A 19,023-nucleotide genomic window follows, 5' to 3' on the forward strand; every position below is an offset into this window, starting at 1 on the left:
AAAGTGCATTGAACGTGAATCTGCTAATTCTTCACCTGAATGTTCAAATGCTTCAACTGTTACAAATTCTTCACCTGCCTCTGCTATCACTAATTCCTCATCTGAGGACATTGCTAGTATCACTAACAATGCAGGGCTGAAGGAATTGTACATGACAGGCATGTACAAAAGCCTCAAAGGGCATCATATTCTTTGTGATGTGCTCAAAAAGCAGATTCTCAACAGAAACCCTAGGAAAGAGGGTATTGCCTTTGAGAGGAAACTTAATGCTGAAGGAACATATTGGAAGCCTGAGCAGTACCCCAAAACCTCATGGGTTGCTGCAAAGGGACCTCCAGTTGATCCATCCAAGTTATCCGGCTTTACATGTGAATCTCCTCATTCTTCTGATGAGTCATTTGACTCCAACTATAAACTGTTCAAAAATCAGAATGGTGAAGTATTTGCTAGATATGTTGGGACTAACTGCAGGAACAGTTCCCCTATGAAGAAAATCTAGGTTCCCAAAAGTTATGTTGAAAGTCTTCAGGTGAATGTCCTCATGACACCACCTGTGAAGAATAGGAACCCCAGAACAAACTCTTCATATGGACCTAATTCTTCATATGGATCCAAGTCCTCATATGGACCAAATTCCTCACGTGGATCAAATTCCTCAAATGGATCAAAGTCCTCATATGATTATCATCGTGCTAACAACTCTGTTTCGCAGGGTAGAGCTAAGGGCTACGAATATGCACATTATTCTTCAAATCATTATGTTCATAAGTCCTCGAAGAATTTCTCTGCTTATTCATATGCTTACCCTAACCCCTCTTATGTGAAACGAAATGGTTTGGCTTCTATGCCACCATTCTCGTATGGTGCTCGTAGAGTGATGAACTCTTTGCCACCCCTTCAGATGTGGGTGGTGAAGAAAAAGAACTAATCTCTTACGCAGGGTCAGGTCTCCAGACGTGCCTTAACGTCTGAAGAATTTGCTGGGGACCTGACAAAATTGCCTGAAAGGACGCAGGCGAATCATGATGAAATAAACTTTCACACGTCCTCCTACTGCTATATCTGTTTACTGCTTGATGAAATTCATCTGATGAACTTGATATCATATTCTTCATTGATGAAGCATATGAGATTGTAAGTTACACTAATTCATCTGCAGGATGATCAACCCAAAACCACTGAATGGGTCCTCGATAGTGGATGTACAAATCACATGACTGGTGACAAGAATCTTTTGATGGATGCTCCCTTATCACCATCACATCTGAAGCATATCATCTTTGCTGACTAAGGCAAAAGTCAGGTATTGGGTCTTGGTAAGGTTGCAATCTCTAAGGATAAACACATGGACAAAGTCATGCTTGTTGAGTCCTTAGGATACAACCTCATGTCGGTCTCAATGCTTTGTGATCTTGATATGGTTGTTGTCTTTGGCAAGTATCGCTGTGTTGTGATTATGGAAGCTGACAATTCCAAAGTCTTCGAAGGCTTTAGGAGAGGAGATTTGTATATTGTTGATTTCTCTACAGGACCACAACCAGCCGTGTGTCTACTTGCAAAAGCTTCAGAAGGCTGGCTATGGCATCAACGACTTGGTCACACAGGCATGAGGAATTTGCACATGCTTGCGAAGAAGAAGCATGTCATTGGCATTGAGAATGTCAAATTCCTCAAGGATCACTTATGCGGAGCCTGTGAAGCTGGAAAAATGACCAAGGCCAAGCATCCAGTGAAGACTATCATGACCACTACTCGTCCATTCGAATTGCTTCACATGGACCTCTTCGGACCTAATCATTACTCAGGAGTCTCTAATGCTGCATCTCTATATGGTTTTGTCATTGTTGATGATTACTCTCGATATACATGGGTACACATTGTTACTTACAAACATGAAGTGCAGGAAGTCTTCAAACGATTTTCCTCGAGGGCTTCAACCAACTTTGGTGTGAAGATCAAGCACATCAGAAGTGGCAATGGAACTGAGTTCAAGAATTCCGGTCTTGATGACTATCTTGATGAATTTGGTATTACTCATGAGTTATCTGCTCCTTATACTCCTCAGCAAAATGGCGTTGTGGAGCGCAAGAACAGAACTCTTGTTGAGATGGCTCGCTCTATGCTTGATGAATACAAAACGCCTCATCGTTTTTGGATTGATGCAATTGATACTGCGTGCCACATCATCAACAGAGTATATCTTCACAAATTCTTCAAGAAGACGGCCTATGAACTCCTCACTGACAAAAAACCCAATGTGAGTTATTTCAAAGTCTTCGGTGCTAAATGTTGGATTAGAGATCCTCACCACAATTCTAAATTTGCACCGAAAGCACATGAAGGTTTTATGCTTGGTTACGGAAAGGACTCGCACACCTACAGAGTCTTCAACATCGCTCTTCACAAGATTGTTGAAACTGTAGATGTGCGGTTCGATGAAACTAATGGCTCGCAAAGAGAGCACCTACCTTCTGTGTTAGATGAACCAGCACCTGAGGATTCTATCAAGTTCAAGGCAACTGAGGATGTCATTCCTACTGAAGAATTTGCTGAAGAATTCATTCCAGTACGCGAAGAACGTCGAGCTGATGCACCTGAAGATAATGCTGAAGACAATGGTGCTGAGGAAAATGATCAAATACCTCGACGACAACCAGCTCATCCTCGCGTCGCAAAAGAAGTACAAGTTGACAAGATCATCGATGACATTGAAGCGCCAGGTCCTCTCACACGCTCAAAAGCTTCACATTTATCTAACTTTTGTGGGCACTATGCTTTTGTCTCTATCACAGAGCCCACTAAGGTAGATGAAGCATTTTTGGAGCCGGAGTGGATTCAGGCTATGCAAGAAGAATTACATCAGTTCGAGCTCAACAATGTCTGGGAACTGGTCAAGCGTCTAGATCCTCGCAAGCATAATATCATTGGCACAAAGTGAATCTACTGCAACAAGCAAGATGAAAATGGCCTTGTGGTAAGGAATAAGGCACGACTGGTAGCTCAAGGTTACACACAGGTTGAAGGAATTGATTTCGATGAAACTTTTGCACCTGTTGCTAGACTTGAGGCTATTCGCATATTACTTGCTTATGCTAATCATCATGATATCATCTTATATCAAATGGATGTGAAAAGTGCATTCCTCAATGGTAAGCTTGAGGAAGAAGTATATGTTGCTCAACCCCCAGGTTTTGAAGATCCAAAGAATCCTGACAAAGTCTTCAGACTTAATAAGGCCCTCTATGGCCTCAAGAAAGCCCCTCGGGCGTGGTATGATACATTGAAGGAATTCTTCATGAAGAATGGCTTCACACCCGGTTCACTCGACCCTACTCTCTTTACTAAATCTTATGATGGTGAACTGTTTGTGTGCCAAATATATGTTGATGATATTATCTTTGGCTGTACTGACCAACGTTATAGTGATGAATTTGCCTATATGATGAGTGAAGAATATCAAATGTCTATGATGGGAGAGTTGAAATTCTTCTTAGGTCTTCAAATTCGTCAACAGCGCAATGGCATATTCATATCTCAGGAGAAATACCTCAAAGATGTACTGAGGAAATTCGGTATGCAAGATTGCAAAGGCGTCAAAATTCCTATGCCCACAAATGGCCATCTATGCACTGATGAAAATGGTATTGACTTCGACCACAAGGTATACCGCTCCATGATTGGTTCCTTATTGTACTTATGTGCATCTAGGCCAGATATAATGCTTAGTGTTTGCATGTGTGCCCGATTTCAAGCTACACCGAAGGAATCACACCATAAGGTTGTGAAGCATATTATTTGATATCTAGCTCACACACCAACACTAGGATTATGGTACCCCAAGGGCTCTGCTCTTGATCTCATTGGATATTCTGACTCTGACTATGCTGGTGATCGTGTGGACCGCAAGTCAACTTCTAGCACTTGTCATTTCCTCGGACGATCTTTGGTCTGTTGGTCCTCGAAGAAACAGAACTGCGTATCACTGTCTACTGCGGAAGCTGAATACATTGCTGCTGGCTCTTGCTGTGCTCAACTGCTTTGGATGAAGCAAACACTCAAGAACTATGGCGTCAACGTGAAGAATGTGCCTCTCCTCTGTGACAATGAGAGTGCCATCAAGATTGCTCACAACCCAGTTCAGCACTCAAAGACAAAGCACATTCAGATTCGTCATCATTTTCTTCGTGATCATGTGTTGAAGGGCGACATCTCCATCGAGCACGTGAAGACTAAAGAACAGCTAGCTGATATCTTCACTAAGCCCTTGGATGAGAAGAGATTTAGCAAGTTGCGGTGTGAGCTAAATATCTTAGAATCTTTGAATGTTCTTTGAAAAGGACACACACATCCTAACACTTATGCAAAATTGATGACTTAGATGTGCAACACATGAAGAAACATTTTTCTTCAATCAATGAAGAATAACACTCTAAGTGTGAAGAAATTAATGAAGAATTTGATTCTCAGGGCCCTACGACAATTGTACGCGGTGTCTGAAATCATCATTCTTATACGGTGGGTCACGCCACCACAAAAAGTTGAAAATCTTCAATTTGAGTTTTTCCTCAGTTTTGAAATTCTTCAACTTTGCAAAATCTTCACTGTTTCCTTCGTTTTTCTTCATTGGCTATATATATATATATGAGTTTATGTCCTCTACAGCATTCACTTATAGCTATTTCTTCAAGTTGCTTTTTCTGCTAAGTGAATGTGATCGGACCCTTCCCCCTCTATGCTATACTCAACCCAATCTATTCACAAATTCTTCATATGCGTTCTATTTGAAACTCGTTCAAAATCTTCACTGTGTCCTGGTCAGCTGAAGAAATTGCGAACGAAACTTTAAAACAAATCTTATCCAAATTTTCGGTTTTGCCGCTCAAACTGTTCCGCATCCCATGATGCATTATTCTATTCACCCACGATCGTACATGATCTCCACTACACAGTACGTGGGTGACACATGTCGAGTGAAGGAGAAAGGGCAGGGGCACGTTCGTCCCAAAATCTTCGGGCAAACAGTTTTTCACCGTGTCTATAAATACCCCTCTCCCCTTCCTCACTTAATTTACTCCGCTCGATCACTACTCTCTCAGTCGGGCTCCTCAAACCCTAGCGCCGCCGCTACTCCATCGTCGCTGGTGAGGAAGAGCTTCGCTGCCTCGACCTCGTCGCCGTCGTACTCACGCCGACCGCGGAAATCTTCACTCCGCCGCCGCCGTAGCTGTCTTCCTCCGCCGAGTTAGGGCAAGGAAGATCTAACCTGACGAACTTCCCATCTGTTCTTCTCAGTTCGTCGTGTTCTTCACTTCGGGTAATTAAAAGTTACTTTTATTACTCGCTTTGATTCTCAAGCTTTCCTGAAAATCTTCAAAGGTGTTTATTCTTCAAATTTTCACACATATGAACATCACTCACATCATATGATCTTGAACTGTTTCTCTAAGCAATCATTTTCTTCAAGATTCCCTAATTGTGTGGATCTTCGATCTGTACAACTCTGGAACCTAAGACAAGAACGCTTAGTGAAATTCCTCAAGGTTCGTCTGGTCAAATTCCTCAAAACTTGTCCTTTTTGAAAAACCTTCTCAGAACGCATATGACCTCTCCGAATTCCTCGCACCTGTACTCTGTTCACAGGTACTCATGTCTGCTGCTGAATCACTAGGTTCTCATCAACTTAACTCATTTGCAGCGTTCCTCGAAGAAAAACTGCATACTTCTTCAGAGAACTCAATTGTTCAAATTCCTCAACTGAAGAATATGGCAGACGGTAAGAAGCCGCAGAAAGGAGGAAAGAAACCTGAGGTTATGACTGCGTTTGAAATCCCTGAGGAAATTTATGCTGACTATTGCACACCTGATGAAGCAAAATTTGGCAAAGAAAACAAAAATCAGCGCAAGGTGCGCATTCAGAGGATTGAACGGAGATGGGCAAGGGAATGGAGGGAATACAGATATGTGACTCCAAAGTACATGAAGAAATTCGCCCTCAATCCTCCATGCCCAAGAGCTCCATTGGCACCTGGACAAGTAGCTGACCCCACAAGCATCAAACATGGTGAGGACTTTCCTGAAGAATGGGCTAAGCGCGAAGCTAAATTGGCAAGACAAGCCAAGGAGGCAGTGAAGAAATTCAATGAGGATTCTGCCACTGCTACTGCTACTGAGGCCTCGGTCAAACCGAGGAAATCCATGCCAAAGAAGCCTGCTCGTAAGCCAAGTGCTTCACCAACAGCGCCCTCATGGCCAAGTTCCTCAGCAGCGCCCTCACGGCAAATTCCTCACACTGCTACTTCTCCATCAAAGTCCTCAGCTCCTATGCATCTGGCTACATGTCAAAGGACTGCTGGTTTCTCGATTGCCTCTGGTGTTTCAGCAAGTTCCTCAGCTACACCAAAGTCATCATCTGGCCCGACTCTGCTGAAGACCAAAGCAACAGCTGGACGAGGTCCTTGGCCAAGTCCAAAGAAGAAACAGGTCGCATTCCATGTGCCTTCTGATGATGAAGCTTCTGATGATGAACTTGCAGAAATCATCAGAGACAGACAGGTGAAGGCCGCTAGAGCCAAAGGCACATTTGTGCCACTGCTGTTGGATCCGAGGAAAATCCTCGATTATATTGATCTCTGGCACAAGGATCCAAACACCCCAATGCCTGATTTTCATCTGACCCCTGGACAAAGTCATATGTTGACCCATTTCATCACTGAAGAGAAATGGAAGTTTGAAAAGGCAAGAGAGATTAAGAAAGATCAATACAGAAAGGAGAAGCTCCTGAAGAAAAACGTTGTCAGAATGACACCTGAGGAACTTCTCCAGGCTCAGTCTGAAATTCAAGCCCTCAGCAATGACTTTGATGCCTACTATGTTGATTGGCAAGGAGCCAAAGTCAGATTTGTCAACCTGACGAAGAAATTCACCAATGTTGCTGCCCCAACGCAACATGAAATTCCTCAGGCTGGAGTCTCAGCTCAGCCGACTGAAGAACATGCCAGCACCGCTGATGAAGTTCAGGCTACTGATGAAAATGTCAGTTCCAGGGCTGATGATCCCATTCCAGCCGCTGAAGAAACTGCCAGGGCATCCACTAGTGGTGCGCCTGAAGAAACTGAAGAAGTCAGGGCAACTGCATCAGTTGCGCCTGAAGAAAATCAATCAGATTCCTCAGCTCCATCTGCACCTACACCAACTCCAATTCTTCCATGTGCATTCGATGTGAAGAAGACCAAGGCTGCAGAGCGAGCTGCAGTGAAGAAAAGGAAGGCATCAGCTGCGTCAAACTCTTCGGCTGCAAAGAAAATGAAGCCAATGACCAGCTCAATCGAAAATCCAATTGATGCTGTTCCGATTTCCTCCATGCCATCAAAGGACCTTGTTCCTTTTGGAGAAGACTATGAGATCCCAAGCGGATCTGATGAATAAAATCATTCTGCTGCTTCGTCAGAGCAGATTGATGAAGAAATTGAAGTGGAAGCAATCCCTTCAACCCCAATCATTTCCTCGCCTATGCCTCAGTTCACAGCTGAAGAGGCCCGTGTTGAGGAACTTGAAGAAGATGTGGATATTGGAAGCACAACGCCAGTGATGAACGATGACTTTTGGGAAAGTCAACATCCAAATTCTCCACTCTTCACCCCACTCCAACAGATACCTCAGTCCCCTGCACCAACTGTTCAAATGGGCTCTGAAGAAATTCATCCCACTTCATCTGTCCATGAAGAAATTCCAGCCACTAGTGCTGATGAACCTGCTGCTGCTGATCCTCAGACTGCACCTGTTGAGGAACAAGAAATTCCTCAGCCTGAAGAGCCTGAGCTCGCGATTCCTGAGGTCGTGATGCAACTCACTGACACCCCTCTGCCAAAGCAAAAGAATCCGTTCTCAAGCAAACAGAAGTTCAAGGCTGGAGATTTCTTTGCCGAGCACGTATTCTTCACTGATTATAATCCATATGATTCTGCTCGCATAAGGAAGAGGCGTTTCTGGACTGCCAGCCAAGCCAATTTCTATTCCTCGGTGCTCTTCAACAAAGACAAAGTCTTCGATCATGCACATATTCCTCATGTGGACATGGAGTCTCTGCCCGGCTTTGAGCCAGTCCTCAGTGTTCTTCACGACGCAGGACTTCTGAATTTCTGCATTGATATCTGTGACTGGAATAAAGAACTCATTCTTCAATTCTATGCAACTCTGCACATCACCGGAGACGCTGAAGACGTGAACTCATGGGTATTAGACTGGATGTCTGAAAATACTCACTACAAGGCACCAGCAACTATATTGCTTCGTGCTCTACTACTCAATCCTCCACTTGATGGTGCTCGTTGTATCTACAACGAACCAGAACTTTCAAATCACTATATGCAAGTGCTGATGAAGCCTTTGAAACCAAGGCAGGCCCCAAGAACCAAATTCGTCGTCAAGGAATTAGTGTATGTGCCTCGGACTGTCTATCGAATTCTGACGAAGACAATGAGTCCTATCAAAGGCCACGACTCAAATGATGAAGAAGTCATTGGCATCATGAAGAATATGCTTTATAACATCATTCATGGCGTTCCCGTCAACTTCCATGATTTCTTCATGAGGACTCTGGCCAATATTGTTATGTCACCATTCGAGCTGAAGCCCTATGCTCCTTGGATTATGAGATTCATCAGGGCAAGATCTTCACTGAATTACAAAGCTGACACTCTGAACCACGGTAGCTACTTGCCTCCCATTGAAGTCCTCAAACGGACAGTTTCATTAGCTGATGATAAAGGCAAGGCCGCTGCTGTGATCGATGAAGGAGTTCGTCCATTGGATGGTCAATTCCGCAAGGCTGCATCTTACTCTACCAATGACGATTCTGCCACACATGATTCTGCCGCAAATACCTCAGCCAAGCAAAATCCTCAAGCCACAGCACCCAGGGTGATGACTGACCGTGAGTTACTCCTCAGTCTTCATCAGAAGGTTGATCGCAATCATAAATGGGTCAAGCATCAGTTTGGTTCAATTCTTCACAACATGACCTCAACACACAATGCAGTGAAGAAAAACCAATACTACCTCCATGAAACCTTCAACCATACCTGGGCTGTTCTCTCTCATGTCTACAGCGCTGCAGATCTGAAGAATATGGGTCTCAAGGAAGAATTTGACTGGTCTGCACCTCCACCGAAGAAATTCAAGAAGGTCAAAGTTCCTTCCTTGGTGGCCAGCTCTTATTCTTCATCGCGTGACACTGATGAGTATGAAGATTTGGACGACACTGCGGCAGGCCCTACTACAACAACCGACCCCAACAACGCTGGCGCTCCTCCATCAACTTGATATTCTTCAGGGGTGTTAGTCCTCAGTTTCAATCATTTTGGTCATTTGATGACAAAGGGGGAGAAATCTGAGTTAGTCTTCAAGCGGGTTTATATTAAGGGCATTTTTTTAAGTTACAACTCCCGTTCTTCTGAAACTTCTATTTGGATCGAGTTGTAATCTTAAACCCGATGGTGCGCTGATACTTTTGTTGCATTATGCTTTGCATGCTTATTCCTTGTTAATGGCATTGCACGCATGCTGAATCACATCAGGCACCATATTTCATCATGCATTTCAAATTCTTCATATTATATATCAAATGCGTGTATGAATTACAAGCTATAGGGGGACATCTCCATGATTCAACTCTTCAAATGTGCATTGCCTCAAAAGCAAATTCCTCGCTATGCACATCTTCAGGGGGAGTTCTACTATATCTTGTAATCAAATTCCTCAATATCAGTGTATACACTTCATATGTTTATCCCCGTTGAAAACTTAACCTATGTTGTCATCAATCACCAAAAAGGGGGAGATTGTAAGTGCATCTAGTGCCCCTTAGTGATTTTGGTGTATTGAAGACTTATAGGTTAAGGAACTAATGCGTTTGTGAGTGTACACAGGTCTATAAGTCTATGAGGAGTTTGATATTTACAGAGAAAGTCGACCCCTAAAAATGAAGTTCTTCAACTGAAGACTTTGATATTCTGAAGACTTTCTGAAGACTTTGAAAGTGAAGAAATTGGTGTGACCTTGAAGACTTGGTATTCATTTGTGGAACATGAAGCGTGAAGACTTTTGTTTTCATAGTTTCATTTTCTCTTTCTTGAGTCATAGGAAACACCGTACTGTTAAAGGGGGTCGAGGAAATACTAAGGAAAAAATTCCATGTGATGCTCAACTCAAAATCCTACACCTACCAATCCCTTCGAGTGAAGCCTTTGGAAATCTCATACAGTTCAGTCACTTTCTTCAGTGACAGAGACGAAGTTCTTCTGGTCACTGATGAATTTGTTCTGACTGAGGAGTTAGGAATTCGTCAGTGCGAATTACCTACACAGTGAGGAACATGATAGCCCTGAGGAATTTGAGAGTCAAATTTCCGACCGTTGCTGTGCTGCGCGCCAGCTGTCCCAAAATATCTTATCCACCTAACGGTCATATCATTGAGGGGCATTTATGTCTTATCATGTCGGGCTGCTCCCTAGGCTATAAATAGTCGCCCCCTACAACCACTAGTTGGTTGGCTGCTCCGAGAGAACTTGACACTTGTCATTTGAGAGCAACCCATTCTCCGAGGACTTTGAGCGAAAATCATCGAGTGAGGAAAACCCAAAACCAAACCCCTACAAACCCAAAGTGATTGAGCATCACTGAAGAAATTGATCCTGCGTGGATCCGACGCTTGTTACCTTTGAAGACTGTGCTTCTTCCAGACGGTTAGGCGTCAAGGTCTAGCGCATCCAAGAGGAATTGTGGATCGCCGAGTGACCAAGTCTGTGAAGGTTTGGAAGTCGTCTGAAGACTTACCACGAGTGATTGGACAAGATCTGTGTGATCTTAGTTCAAGGAGAATACGGTGAGGACAGGGTGTCCTGAGCTGCGTGCTCAGTGACTGGGTGTCCGGGACTGTGTGTCCTCGAGTTTAAATACTCAGCCGCTTCAACCAGACGTACAACTGAGACAGCAGTTGGAACTGGTCTACCAAATCATTGTCTTCATCAACCTACTGGTTCTATTTCCTCAACCCTTTCATTTCCTCATTACTGTGTTGAGTGTTTGTTCATATCTGTGTTTGAAGACTTTGACTGAAGACTTTCTCAATTTCCTCAGTTCAATTTCTTCAGTATGTTTGTCTTCATCTTGTGTTATCTTGTGATTACGCTTTCTGTACTCTGTGCTAGTCTTCATTTCATCATGATGACCATGCTTGTATTCTGTTATGCTTACTTCTGAGTACTTATTCCGCTACTAATAGTTCTTCGCTAAGGAATTTCCTCACCGGCAAATTCCTCAGTGAAGAATTCATAAAAATCGCCTATTCACCCCCCCCCCTCTAGTCGACATAACGCACTTTCACCACCTGTCCCAGGAGCTTCAAGAGTGCAAGGCCCAACTTGAGGCCGCACTAGCCGCCGCAGGAGGAGGCACAGAGACTCCCTCTGGTAATGCATACTTCGAGAAGATAAGTGGTTTATGAAGTGCGGCGTGTGCGTAAGTCTGACAATTGAATTGCAGAGGGTGCCGGATTGGAACCGGACAAGCAACATCTGCTGCGCCAGCTGAAGGCCGGCGAGAAGGTGCTTACGAGGGTGCAGCAGGAGAGGAACAAACTCCAAGATGCCAACACCCGGCTGGGCGAAGAACTAAAAGATGTTCGGGTCCAGCTGGCTGACTCCGTAAAGGAGAATCGGCGGCTTCGTCTCGGCATTTACAGTAAGTTCTTGAGCAAACTCTTTTGAAAATAAGAGTTCGGCGAGGAAGTCGATTGACAGAAATGTGTCTTTAGGTGTGCTCACGGGTCGTCCGGCGAAGGAGATGCCTGCTTCCACGGGTGACCTTCTTCCCGAGCTGCTGCAACTGCACGAACGTATTCGGCAGGCGATGAGCGGCGTCGTCCAGGCCTTATGGCCGTCCGTCTCCCTACCCGAGGGTCTTGGAGGGCTTGCTAACAAGCTTCAGGGAGTACGGCAGCGCTTCCGTCTGTGGAAGATATCGGCCTGCCGTCAAGGCGCCAGAGAGGTCTGGGCCATGGTGAAGACGCGGTACATGAAGGCTGATCCAAACCACATGGCCGAGGTCGGACCTGTGGGGCCCGATGGGAAGGAGATCCCTGTGAGCTTAATGTATGGCCAAGTAGAGTTGGCCGCAAAATATTCCCAACGGGACTGTAAGCTAGACAGCCTATTAGATGGGATTGAAGAGGAGTTCAATCAATCAATTTGACGATGTAATTTTAAAATGACATGTAAAATGCCTTCTAGCCGGATTGTAGATCGTTTGTCTTTGTGGACCTTTTCGCTTCAACCTCGAGACCCAACAGTCCGGAGTGTGTCCGAATACCCTAGCGGTTAGAAAAACCGGGGCATGCATGGAGACCATGCGTAGGGGTCATTAGTGCTTTATCAGAAAAGTACCCAGCTAGTTATGTTATATTACATGGTTAGTAGAAACATCTTCCAGGGAGAATAGTTCCGTTAGGGGTTCCTTTCCCTGGGAGGCATGCCCTAAGGTGCATGTCCGTACTACGAAAAGAGCAGAAAAAGCATCTGGGGGCAGATAAGTTTAAATAAGTAATAAATCATCTTTCAAGTCACCGACCGAATATTCCCTTAAGAATGCTAGCTTTCGGCTTCACCCAGTCTGAGGTACACATCCGGCTGACCCGGCAGTAACAATCGCAGAGGTGCTCCCTTTACCTCCAAGCCGAACAATCGGGAACGTAGGGGTAAGCACAGGAGCCAGGCAACCCAGCTTGGCCAAAACTTAAGTCATATCGATGCATATAATGGTGAATAAAAGGTACATGCGGAAGTATGACACATGTGTTGGGCATGAAGCCCGTATAAATAAGCTTCTGTTAAAGAAGCCCCCAGGTATAATGAGTGCTAGTAGCACATCAAGTGTGTGCGAACAATGCGCAAATCAGCCCATCAAAGGCTATTACTAAAAAAAGGGGGGAAGAAGGAGGGGAACAAGAGACAGTGAAAATGTAAAAGGTGGACGGAGGAGGGAGACGAACTCTGAGTCCGGCGCTAGGCGTAGAATCTTCGGAGATGGGCTGCGTTCCATGGGTTTGGCTCGAGTCGGTTGTCAGATGCGTTACGTAGACGGTATGCTCCGCCAGTCAGGACTTGGTCGATGATGAAGGGACCTTCCCATTTGGGCTTGAGTTTGTCCTTTTTCTTGTCCGGCAGGCGTAGAACAAGTTCGCCAACATTGTAAGTTTTGGCCCGTACTTCTCTGCTTTGATATCTTCGAGCCTGTTGCTGGTAAAATGCGGAACGAGCTTTTGCCATGTCCCGCTCCTCCTCTAAGGCGTCCAAACTATCCTGCCGATCCAACTCGGCTTCTCTTTCTTCGTACATGCGCACGCGAGGTGAGTCATGAATTATATCGCAGGGCAAAACTGCCTCTGCGCCGTACACCATAAAAAATGGTGTGAATCCGGTAGTGCGGTTCGGCGTGGTCCGCAGCCCCCAGAGTACGGAGTCGAGCTCCTCTACCCAGTGCATGTTAGATTCCGTGAGGGACCGCACTAATCTGGGTTTGATGCCGCTCATGATTAGACCATTTGCACGTTCGACTTGACCGTTAGTTTGGGGGTGATAGACTGAAGCGTACTCGAGTCTGATGCCCATGTTTTTGCACCAGAGTTTAACCTCGTCGGTCGTGAAATTCGTGCCGTTATCAGTGATGATGCTGTGGGGGACACCATCACGGTGTACTACCCCAGATATGAAGTCTATCACGGGTCCGGATTCGGCCGTTTTAACTGGCTTGGCCTCTATCCATTTGGTGAATTTGTCCACCATGACCAATAGGTATTTTTGCTTGTGGGTTCCTCCTTTAAGGGGTCCAACCATATCAAGCCCCCAGACCGCGAACGGCCAGGTGATGGGTATAGTTTTGAGGGCGGTGGGTGGCATGTGGCTTTGATTAGCAAAGAGCTAGCAACTGACGCATCGTTGGACTAAATCCTGAGCATCTGCCCGGGCAGTCGGCCAATAAAATCCTGTACGGAAGGCCTTGCCTACAAGGGCCCGGGCTACGGCATGGTGCCCACTGAGTCCGGCATGAATTTCAGCCAGGAGATTTCGCCCTTCCTCTTTGGAGATACACCTTTGAAGGACTCCGGTTGTGCTTTTCTTATAAAGTTCTCCCTCATGGACCTTGTAGGCTTTAGATCGCCGGACTATGCAGCGGGCCTCATTTTGGTCTTCGGGGAGTTCCTGCCTAGTTAAGTAGGCTAGGAATGGTTCCGTCCATGGGGCGATTACTGCCATTATTTCGTGGGCTGAGGGTGTTATTTCATTGGCTAAGCCACCGACTTTGTCAGAATGTTCCGTGTTAGGCGACGCGGTTGGTTCCGGGTTGCTATTTCCGGACTCCTCTTCCCATAGTACGGATGGCTTAAAGAGCCGCTCCAGGAAGATGTTTGGAGGGACGGTGTCGCGTTTTGCGCCGATGCGTGACAACACGTCGGCTGCCTGGTTATTATCCCGGGCTACATGGTGGAATTCGAGTCCTTCGAACCGAGCTGGCATTTTTAAGACGGCGTTACGATAGGCTGCCATTTTCGGATCCTTGGCGTCAAAGTCTCCATTTACTTGGGATATTGCGAGGTTTGAGTCCCCGCGCACCTCTAGGCGTTGAATACCCATGGAGATTGCCATCCGGAGACCATGTAAAAGGGCCTCGTATTCGGCTGCATTGTTAGAGTCCGTGTACATTATCTAAAGTACGTATTGGACTGTGTCTCCGGTTGGGGACGTTAGTACGATGCCAGCCCCCAAGCCGGCCAACATTTTGGAGCCGTCGAAATGCATGATCCAATTGGAGTATGCGCCGTACTCTTTAGGGAGTTCGGCTTTAGTCCATTCGGCGATGAAGTCAGCCAAAACTTGCGACTTTATAGCTCACCTTGGTTTGTAGGTTATGTCAAATGGTAAGAGCTCAATGGCCCATTTTGCAATCCTGCCCGTCGCGTCGCGGTTGTTTATAATATCGTTGAGGGGTACTTCGGAGGCCACTGTTATCGAGCACTCTTGAAAGTAGTGTCGCAGCTTCCGGGATGCCATGAACACCGCGTACGCTATCTTTTGATAATGTGGATACCGGGACATGCATGGGGTTAAGACAGTGGATACGTAGTACACTGGTTTTTGAAGAGGGAATTTGTGTCCTTCTGCTTCTCGTTCGACGACGAGCGTTGCACTGACAACTTGATGTGTTGCCGCGATATATAATAACATTGGTTCGCCTAGGTTGGGCGCGGCCAAGACCGGATTTGTTGCTAGTATGGCCTTTATTTCTTTGACTCCGGCCGTGGCAGCATTCGTCCACTCAAAGTGTTCGGTGCGCCGGAGGAGGCGGTAGAGAGGCAATGCCTTTTCTCCCAAATGGGAGATGAAGCGGCTTAAAGCCGCCATGCATCCAGTCAGTTTTTGTATTTGTTTGAGGTCTTTTGGGATATCCAGTTGTGACAGAGCTCAGATCTTGGCTGGGTTTGCTTGAATTCCTCTACCGAATACAATGAAGCCCAAGAGCTCTCCAGCTAGTACGCCGAAAACGCATTTTTTCGGGTTGAGCTTAATGTCATATGCTCGGAGATTGTCGAATGTGAGCCTCAAATCGTCTACTAGAGTTTCGACGTGTTTGGTCTTAACGACCACATCATCTACGTATGCCTCCACTGTTTTGCCGATCTGGGTAGCCAGACATGTCTGAATCATGCGCTGATATGTTGCGCCGGCGTTTTTAAGTCCGAAGGGCATTGTGTTGAATTAGAATGGTCTGTATGGAGTAATGAATGCCATTGCGGCCTGGTCTGTTTCCGCCATCTTGATTTGATGGTATCCGGAGTATGCATCGAGGAAACACAATGAATCGTGCCCCGCGGTAGCATCGATGATTTGGTCGATGCTGGGGAGGGGGAAAGGATCCTTTGGACAGGCCTTATTAAGGTCTTTAAAATCCACACAAAGGCGCCAGGATTTGTCCTTTTTGGTACCATTACCAGGTTTGTTAGCCAGTCCGGATGTTTTATATCTCTGATGAATCCGGCTTCTAATAGTTTGGCTAGCTCCTCTCCCATTGCCTGTCTTTTGGGTTCGGAAAATCGTCGAAGAGCCTGTTTGACTGGCTTGAATCCTTTTAGGATATTTAGGTTGTGCTCTGCCAGCCTGCGTGGGATTCCTGGCATATCTGAAGGGTGCCAGGCAAAAATGTCCCAATTTTCCCGAAGAAATTCTCGTAGTGCGGCTTCTACATCAAGGTTTAATTGTGCCCCAATGGAGGCCGTCTTTGTGGGGCCCGTTGGATGGACCTGGAATTTTACTATTTCGTCTGCTGGTTTAAAAGATGTGGACTTAGATCTCTTATCGAGTATCACATCGTCCCTATTCACCGTGGAGCGTAGTGCAGTGAGTTCTTCTGCCGCTAGTGCTTCGGATAGTGCCTCTAGGGCTAGTGCGGCTGTCTTATTTTCGGCGCGGAGTGCTATGTCCGGATCACTGACCAGAGTGATGATTTCATTGGGCCCGGGCATTTTGAGCTTCATGTACCCGTAATGGGGTACGGCTTGGAAAATTGTGAATGCCTCTCGCCCTAATAGAGCGTGATATCCGCTGCTGAACGGGGTCACTTGGAACGTGACTTCCTCGGACCTGTAGTTGTCCGGCGAGCTGAACACCACATCTAGTGTGATTTTTCCTGTGCAGCGTACTTCCCGACTAGGGATTATTCCTCTAAAGGTTGTATTGCTTCGCTCAATGCGACTCCAGTCTATTTCCATTTTTTGGAGGGTTTCCTCGTAGATGAGGTTTAATCCGCTGCCGCCATCCATGAGTACCTTGGTAAGACAAAAGCCGTCCACTATGGGGTTGAGGACCAATGCGGCTGGTGCTCGGGCTGTTCGGAATTTAGGCTCGTCGCTGGCATTGAAGGTGATAGCCGTGTCGCTCCATGGATTTGTTGTTGCTACTTGGTAGACTTTGGCGAGGCTGCGGATTGTTCGTTTCCGCATATTATTTGATGCGAAAGTCTCGAAGACTGTTGATACCGTACTGGTACTGTTGGGCTGGTTTTCCGGGGCTAGAAGCCCTTCGCCACTTTTGGCCACTTGCCGTAGTATCCAACATGCCTGGAGGCTATGTGTTGGAGTGGCGCCTTCTGCATTATAGATTTTGCAGGGTCCGCTGAGCCATCCCTCCAGTACGGTTCCGTACCCTTTAGGGGGTTTTTGCTTTTTTGTTTTTGACCCAGGTGCTTGAGCATGGTGCACCCTTTTATTCCGGACTAAGGTTGTGTTTAGGGCCGGATTGTCCCAAAATCTAGTTTCGGTTTTCCAGGCACTCTCCATCGCACAGTATTTTCGTACTATGGTCGCCAGGTCGGCGAAGCGCGTGACCTTGCGACGACTTATGGCGTTTATGATTCCCTTGTCCGTGCAATTATTGCAGAAAATAGAGATTGCGCTTTCCTCATGACAGTCCTTTATCATGTCCATAACCAGGTGGAATCTGGCCCAGTAATGATGTACTGTTTCATCGGGCTCTTGCCGTATTTGATATAGATCGCTTGTGTTTGGGTGGGCAGGTGGAACTAAATTCGGAACCCCGCCCAAACTGAGGCTCAAAGGCCGAGAAGTTTCCGGATTTGGAAGCTTGGATTGCTGGAGGTCGTCCAACGAATCTAGTCCGCTGCCTGACTTTAGGTTCAGTACTCGATTGACGTCCGTCCCTCCGCGGGAGTCCGGCATGGAGGGATCGGGAATCCGGACATAACTGGTTTTTAACATAGAAGAATAGTCGCCGCGTTGTTCTTCTACCACCGCAACATGGTGGGTAGCCTGGGGAGAGTTAATTTCTCTCAGATCGGTTTTAAGCCCAATCTGATCGTAGTCTGTAGCAACTCCCAGGGCGGCGATGCGATCCAAGAGCTCGTTTACGGAAGAGAGCTCCATCGGATCCAGCTGCTCGGCGAATTCCGAGTTGATGCGAAGATCGCTTTTGATGACCCGAGAGGTCATCGTCGAAGCGGTGGCCGAACAGGCGGTCATAAGAAAACCACCCAGCCGGATAGCTTGACCGATGGCCAAAGCTCCTTTGGCAATGGTACTGTCTTTGAAGACGGGAAGAGGCATCCTTCTTGATTGCGACGGCACAGAGGAACTCTCAATGAAAGCACCAATGTCGGTGTCAAAACCGGCGGATCTCGGGTAGGGGGTCCCGAACTGTGCGTCTAGGCGGATGGTAACAGGAGACAAGGGACACGATGTTTTACCCAGGTTCGGGCCCTCTTGATGGAGGTAAAACCCTACGTCCTGCTTGATTGATATTGATGATGTGGGTATTACAAGAGTAGATCTACCACGAGATCAAGGAGGCTAAACCCTAGAAGCTAGCCTATGGTATTATTGTTGTTGTCCTACGGACTAAAACCATCCGGTTTATATAGACACCGGAGAGGGCTAGGGTTACATAGAGTCGATTAAAATGATAGGAGATCTACATATCCGTATCGTCAAGCTTGCATTCCACGCCAAGGAAAGTCTCATCCGGACACGGGACGAAGTCTTCAATCTTGTATCTTCATAGTCTTGGAGTCCGGCCGATGATGATAGTTCGGCTATCCGGACACCCCCTAGTCCAGGACTCCCTCAACGATGGCGAAGTAGCAGCCTGCATTTCAAGAAATTTCTCAAGTCGTCGTGAGCGTCAGGCGGCCGTCGGGAAGCCCTGCTGTGGCGCCACCACCTTCTGCCGCCCCAAGCCCGACGACGAGTTGGTCGACGATGACGAAGTAGCAGCCAGCCAGCCTGACATTGGCTACGAGGTCAGCGTGAAGTATAGGATAATAGGGTTTTAGTTTTAGGTTTTTGATTCACCAGACGAAATATAGTCCGAGTTATATGTACAAATTATCGTACTTTCAATAAGATCCGTCATGTTTATATCAAAATTCACCGTGTTTGCACAAATTTCATTCGATTGGTTT

This window comes from Triticum aestivum, chromosome 1B (genome assembly GCF_018294505.1).
Source record: "Triticum aestivum cultivar Chinese Spring chromosome 1B, IWGSC CS RefSeq v2.1, whole genome shotgun sequence".
NCBI lineage: Eukaryota > Viridiplantae > Streptophyta > Magnoliopsida > Poales > Poaceae > Triticum > Triticum aestivum.